The 6,000-nt window shown below is 40.9% G+C and overlaps 1 protein-coding gene across 4 annotated transcripts in view; it reads right to left on the reverse strand.

Annotated features, from left to right (window-relative positions):
* LOC124035451 (casein kinase I-like) overlaps positions 1-5,497 on the reverse strand; it is a 65,407-nt gene extending 59,910 nt beyond the window's left edge. For 2 of the 4 annotated variants that reach the window (XM_046348925.1, XM_046348912.1), the window contains exon 1: positions 5,319-5,497. The gene's annotated coding sequence lies outside the window, so the exon portion shown is untranslated. The remainder of the gene's footprint in view (positions 1-5,318) is intronic. The other 2 variants (XM_046348919.1, XM_046348907.1) reach the window with 1 other exon arrangement.
* Positions 5,498-6,000: the final 503 nt, after the last annotated feature.

The raw sequence follows: 6,000 nt of genomic DNA on the forward strand, positions 1-6,000 counted from the left end.
TGATTACTAACAATGACAGCCTACCGGGGGGAGGTGAGAGCTCTCAGAGTGTGGTGTCAGGAATATAACCTCTTACTCAACAAAACAAAGGCGCTGATCGTGGACTTCAGGAAACAGCAGAGGGAGCACGCCCCTATCCATATCGAAGGGACCGCAGTGAAGAGGGTGGAAAGCGTCAAGTTCCTAGGCGTACACATCACTGACGATCTGAAAAAGTTCACCCACACAGACAGTGTGGTGAATAAAGAGTAAACACTAAAACTTTTACAGACGCATAATTGAGAGCATCCTAACAGGCTGTATCACTGCCTGGTAAGACAACAGCACGGCCCGCAACAGCAGGGCTCTCCAGAGGGTGGTGCGGTCTGCCCAACACATCACCAGGGGGAAACTACCTGCCCTCCAGGACACCTACAGCACCCAAAGTCACAGGAATGCCAAAAAAACATCAAGCACAACCACCAGAGCCACAGCCGTTTCAAACTGCACACAGTTTCAAACTGCACTTTGGCTCAAAATGAATAGGATTTCTTTAATGCTGTAAACATTAGCCTTAGCATTCAACTGCAGATCGTGCACCTTGACAACAAGCTACAACTACAAACCAGGAACTGTGTTCTAAATATATGCACTAGTGACCTTGTCAAAGTGACACAGACCCTGTGTATTTTTGGTCTGTGGAGGCAAACTTATAGGACCGTGACACTAATGTGAGGGATATTACTGCCATGAATATAGTCAAACATTATTCACATGTGACCTTTTAGAAAACATACCATATTTGTAACTAATAGACATACGTAGGCTACCTATATACTGTACTACCTACACAGTGAGAGTTCAGGCTATTAACTAAACTACAACCATTATAGTGGATAGGCCTACATACTAGGTGAATCATTTCCCATACTAGGTCAATCATTTCCCATACATTAACACATTTAAGACTACATCACACATTTTGGGGAAATGACCTAGCCTCAGTAATCATGATGGTATATGATATATTTGCCACTACTAGACCGAAATGAAACATAGCAGGACAGGTCTCACCAACCTGCAGAAAACATTAAGCATTTGGTTAATAATTAATTATAGAAAGTCATGGAAGAAAATCAATGTCTTCAGATCCCCCTTAATTTCCTACAATTGTCTGCTCCATCTCCCTCTGACAATGGCAGGAGAAGGCCTTGGTGCTAGGGATATGTCAATGTACTCCACAATATGGTTTGTTATTCAGCTGAGTGACATGGGATCTCACAAATTAGGCCAGCTTCCTATGAGAGATTTCCTGCGCTTGGATCAAAGAGTTTCTATTCAGAGGAGAAGTGATAGAGAGGGGAAAAAAGCAGTCACTATGAGATGGCTATCAAAAGACAAAGATAGGGTGCAGGAAGCACAAAACTAGATGCAAGACCTTCAAACCGTTGACTGTTTCACTAAGGCCATAGTTTGTTACAAGGCTGGTTTGGAGACCCTTTTTTCAATCTAAACCAATCTGCGTGCTCAGACTGCATCTGACAGTGACTGCCCAGCAAAGCATTTTCCCTCCATTGTCCATGAAGAGTATTGATGGAAACGGGTTAGTCTGGCACATCGATCAAATCAGTGCAAATAACCCTTGACGCGCAGCATCCAATCAGACCTGGGGTCACAGAGAATGGACGTAATATCAGACAAAGGCACTCGGTATAGAGGGGCTTCATGAATAATTGAAACCTGTAAAACTTTGAGATGGGATTCACCAGTCAAGTGAGGGGAGGCAGATATAAACTGCTAGAAACACGAGATGAACAAGACACTTCAGACCATTCACACTACAAGAAATGCCAGCAATGTGGAGGATAACTTTAGCAAAAAGGCAGTGCCATGAACACAGTCCAATACTGGAGGAAATTATCAGGGAAAATAATGAATTTAGACATATGGTATGTTTGACAGGCCTATTTATTTATGGATTGTTTTCAGAGTGGTCATGTTCCATATGTGCACTAATTCAAGACATTCTAGGATTTCATTGCAATTTCAGGTTCACTGATGCCTTACTAGTTCTATGGAGTGAAAAGGCTGTGGATGGAGGGGTTATTACACTTCAATCCAGTTACTCCTAAAGCAGGACAAATAAAAAAGTACAGGTCTTTTACATGTCATTGTGACAACGGCTGGTGTTTCAATAAAGAATGTTTGTGTGTGTCTCACGCCTGCAGTGACTCACACTACCCTCACATATTCCCACTTCAGAACTAGTGGAACGTTCCCTCCTCCCTGAAGGGATTCTGCGTAGCTCCTGTTATGCGAAGTCCAGCTCTGTGCACCTCGCCCACTTCATGGCTAAGCCTACTATAGAGCCCCACAGTGTAGGTGTCATAATACGCATAAAACCTAGAGGTCAAACATGGAAATGGTTCCAGTCATTTTACCAACATTTATTTTTCCCATATGGGATTTTACAAACACTTAAAGGGAGGTGTTTCATGTAGGCTTACCCTGGTGTGACATTTTGATAACCACGTTGATCCCTATTGGACATGGTGACTTGTCAATATATTCAACTTATTTATTCTGATTCGAAAATTATAATTAGCATTAATGTAGACATGATGCAAGACGACAAATCCCTGCACGTCAACTCTAGCTGACACATTTGCAAACAGGTATTGTCCATTTAAAGAGACTTAGGCAATTTCTTAATTACTACATTTAGCTAACATTAGATCATGGTATTTGTAGTTCTTTACGATAGCCACATTAGTTTCATTTTTTGCAGGACAATACAGGCAAATATGTTGATAAAAGTCACCTTGTCCTAGAGAGATTTACAGTTCTCAAAACGTCATGCCAGGGTAAGCCTACACAAAACACAGCCCTTATTTTAAGTGTTTCCAAAATCCCCTATGGGAAACATGAATGGTGGAAAAACAATTGGAACCATTTCCATGTTTGACCACTAGGTTTTATGAGTGTTATGAATCATGTGGTACACTATAATGTGTGGAATGACACAGTAGCCAATACACTGCTGATAACACTGGTTGTTTGATGTGTTTGTTTCAAATACATTCTCACTGTCTGAATAGCTAACAACTTTATTTTTATAGAGACCTGTGTATTCTTTCCATTCGCAGCATTTAATCAAATGAAACAATGTCACACCGTCAAGGAGTGAAGTTCTTATGTTGCCAAACATGTTACACAATGGACAGCTCAAACTATGACAAATTAACAACAGAAATACAAACAGGTTGTTCATACCTTACCAAAAAAAGGAAATGTCCTGTTCAATTTGAGCCTTCACAGGGCTCCTTTAAGACAGTATCTGATGTTATAGTGCAAGTTTTGGTGTCATTTTAAACCTTACTGCAGGCTCTGGAATATAGGTTAGGCCTAAAGAGCATCATGGCTTACAAAGAGTGTTTCAAAGGAAATTCAGCTATGATAAACCCCTGCTACACAGTGATGTAACATGGACAGCCCTGTGTTACCATGGAGTCAAGAACATGCAGTGAAGAAAAACAAAAAAATGAACACCTGCTCACCAAGTTTATCACTCTGGAAACAGGCAGAAAGGTTGGGAAATCCAAGAGTAAATTTAAATAAAGCAGGAGTAATTTTGTCTGGATAAAACAACCTGGACACAGGCCTAAACTAATAGAAAAAAAACAGCCAATGTTAAATCATCTCTTCAAAGCTACAGAAAGATGCAGGACTGCCACCAATGGTCTCTGACTAGCCAATCAGAATCGAACCTCCAGCAGCATAGTTAACTAGCGTGCCATGTACTTAAGGTAGACCCGATGGTACATTCAAAGCATGGTACATTTATTTTCAACCAACCTTTTGCCTACTTGCTTATACTTTCTACATTCTCTATATAGTGTCTTGTAAAATGTTGGTTTCCAGTTGTTGGTGAAACTCTGATACACAGAGAGTATTCCGCAAAAAAAATGTAATCCACACCTGTGCCTTCCAAGTGAAGAACGGCAAGTAAAAGTAGTTAAAAAATAAAATTTCCCATGCTTTGAATGGACCATTGGATCAATCTCCAGTGCAAGCTAGCTAACTATGCTGCTGAAGGTTTGATCTGACCGGGTAGGGCTGACTAGATTGTCTTCATATTTTAGACTCATTGGAACATACTGCCCAAGCTTTAGTTTAGTTTTTGGATTGGCACACTGAAGGGTGTGAAACCATTGACGACAGCGGTCCACGATTCTACATCTTGAATTTGTTAAGACTGCTGGCAGGTGGTCCCTGTAACACACAGCAGGTACTGCAGGAGATGGAACTGACTTTTTTTTTAGCTCATGTCATTTGATTTATTTAGCCAGGATAGCCCACTCAGTAACAATTCAGCCACTGTTTGGCAAGGAGTTCTGTGTTCCACAGATCGTCAACTTGTTACATATAGCCTGATACTCTCCTGTCTTAAATTCCAACCCAAACAGGACCAACACAACAACGAACCAGCAGAGTAGATTAAACTATAATATATTTTTTAACCAAATTCTTACTTAAAGTTATTTCACGAGATAGCCTCTATTATAAGCGTCCCATCTTCAAGGAGGATGTGGCTAGGCCACCTGGACAAGCCATTGAAAAGTTATTGAACATTTTATGACGAGCCTCAACTACTTGCACCCTTAACTTATGGACAGAATCAAGGACCATAACGTTAATATGATCTAGATAGCATAGCCAGTTAGCTGACGTAGGTTGCATACTACTTCAGGAAGGATTGGATTAGTTCGCTGGAAAGACGAATATTGTTTGGCTGAAATGCTCAACTCAGACACCTGGCTAGTTTGGTTCTGACAAGGTTTTGAGTAACGGGACAGATACTGGACCTAACTAGCTAACTTACTATAGATATCTTACATTAGCTAACGTTACTTATTATAAACTAGCGACTCTCCGTTTTACTTATTAGAACAAAACGAATCACTAATGTTAGCCATTAGCCCATAAACGATATAGCTAGCTAGTTAATTAACTAATGACGGAAACTCGCACTTGACTGGCAACAAACACTCCCAATTCCATGCACTGTCGGCACCACACAAACAAAACAGTGAAACCAAGATGCATTCCCTGTGTGGTCGAAATGTTGTCTAGGTAGTTCGTTAGCTAGCTGGCTAAAGGTAGCTAATTGTCCAGACACTGTCTTTAGTTCAGGGCATTAAGTTGTTAGATAGCTAGCTAGCTGCTAAACCTAGCCTAGCCGGCGTCGTTCAGAAATGCAGCCGTTAGCAAACGTTAATGGACTAGCTTTAGCTATTAGTCAATGTTATCTTGCGAGGTTTGTGGAAATATAAACTTACTTTCAATGTGATCCTGAGTGCATTTAGTCATTTATTTTCCGTTTGTGTAGTAACAATTACGCCAGAAACAAGGTCGAAATGTCAATTTGACTAAGGTTATGTCAAGCTATGCCTCCCAGAACCCTGTTCAGTTCGCCTCCACTGATATGAAAGTGTTCCGGAAGTGTTGATCCAAACTAGAAAGGAAGGAAGAGGCGAAGCGAGAGGTTTTACTCCGCCCAAAATCTGTCTACTAAAATAAAACCACGTGAGGAATTTTTGTATGGCGGTTTGGTACAATTGTATAAATGCTAACAGATCATTTGTGGTTTCGACATGTTTTTGCGTTGTCAAATTAATTATGCGAGAAATGGCTGTAGAAACGCCTTTATGCGCAAATATTGATAGCCTATAATAACAATCATATCGAAGTCAATTTGGGAGTCACGCAATGACATGTTGTGTGGTCCTCCCACTACGACAAGGGAGACCAGGCAGTTTGTTAGGCTCCAGAGTAAGCACATTTGGAAGAACTTCGCAGGGTGGTGAAAATGCACGATATGAGCTTGATGCTCCTTTCCAATAAATGCCGAGTGTCTTATTCTGGTGACATGACGATCGATGCTTGACAAATACAAAACATTCCTGCTCTTATCCATAATATCCAGAATAGGCTAGTGTACAACAGCAGTCGGTCATAGGT

The sequence above is a fragment of the Oncorhynchus gorbuscha genome, linkage group LG01 (assembly GCF_021184085.1).
Source record: "Oncorhynchus gorbuscha isolate QuinsamMale2020 ecotype Even-year linkage group LG01, OgorEven_v1.0, whole genome shotgun sequence".
Classification (NCBI taxonomy): domain Eukaryota; kingdom Metazoa; phylum Chordata; class Actinopteri; order Salmoniformes; family Salmonidae; genus Oncorhynchus; species Oncorhynchus gorbuscha.